This window comes from Tupaia chinensis, unplaced genomic scaffold, assembly GCF_000334495.1.
Source record: "Tupaia chinensis unplaced genomic scaffold, TupChi_1.0 Scaffold000426_1, whole genome shotgun sequence".
NCBI classification, from domain to species: domain Eukaryota; kingdom Metazoa; phylum Chordata; class Mammalia; order Scandentia; family Tupaiidae; genus Tupaia; species Tupaia belangeri.
In genome coordinates this window covers 2092268-2093660 of record NW_006159931.1, presented here as the reverse complement: position 1 = coordinate 2093660, position 1393 = coordinate 2092268, and positions in this window count along the sequence as shown.

The following is a 1393-nucleotide window of genomic DNA, read 5'->3' as shown; positions in this document are numbered from 1 at the left end:
GGGGGGGAGGACGGGCCCCAAAAAAAAAAACCCCCAAAAAAAAAAAAAAAAAAAAAAGTACAATGAAAAGTAAAAAGAAAACACATGGAGAGAGAGAGAGAGTGTGTGTGTGTGTGTGTGTGTGTGTGGCAAAAATGCCAAAGGAGAATGGAGAAGAGATTGAGGCATGGCCATTGTAAGTGGGGTTGCTTTCTCACTCCCCCCCCATCTCTCTGGCAAGCACATGCACCCTATAGCAAATTTTTAAAAAACAGACCAGGGACCAGCAGGTGCCATACTGGTTAAGGCACTGGACTCAAACATACCCAACCATGGTTTGAGTCCTAGACCTAAAGGTTTAAAACTCATGCCAAGCCCATGTGAGTGCATGCATGTGAGTGCATGCCCAAAATCTAAGAGGAGAATGGGGGTGAAGAGATGGTGGCACGGTCACCGTCCTGGGGGGAGGGGGTGATTTCATGCTTTCTCTCTCTGTCTCTCTCTCTCTCTCTGTCTCTCTAGTGAGGGCATGTGCCCTACAGCAAAAATCTCTCCAAAACAAAACAAACAAAATGATGTACGTATTCTGCTTACCTAAATGTTATGTGAAAAAGAGAAGATGGAGATAAATACGGAACCCTAGTTGGTGATTTGCATGCAAAGTGCGTAGGAATGAAGTTTATTGATGTGTGCAACTTACGTTGAGAGGCATTAAAAATTAAGATGGATTGATATGCGATAAAACCAACGTTAACCTTTGTAGCATTAAGGTGTTTACAGTACAGTCCTGTCAACTTTTCTGAATACTTGAACATTTGTGTAGTAAGAAAAAAAGAACATGGAAAAACGAACAAAGCTGATAGAAATAATACGTACACTTCCCTTTGGCCTGAAATGACATAAGAAAATATGAAGTTTGGCCTGCTTTAGGATTATCCCGATTTCCTCTGTGATCTCATCTTAGTGAGAAGGACAGATTGGGGAGTTACAGATATTGCCCATTGATTTTCAAAGAGGAAATTTTAAAAATATGAAGTGCCCCTGAGTCCCCTGGGACATCTCTGTGTAAGAGACGTACTCCCAAATTAAGCCAGCCGGGCCAGGGTAGAGAGACTGCTTTCCCAACTGTGTATCTTTCCGCAGCCTCTTGATTAGAAAGAACTCTGTTTCTTTTCTTATTCCATGAGAGACGGAGATGGTCACTCCCCACAGGGCCCTCACGCCATGATCTCCTCCCATCACAGACACATGTGTGCATGTCCAGCATCTCAGGGAGGTTTCAGGACATGGACCCAGGACCTTTCCCACGTGAGTCCGGATTACTGCTGTGCCACTACCTGGCCCCAAGGAGGTCTCTATTTTTTTTTTTCTTTTAGGTTTTTGCCATAGGGGATGTGCACTCTTCTGAGAGAGA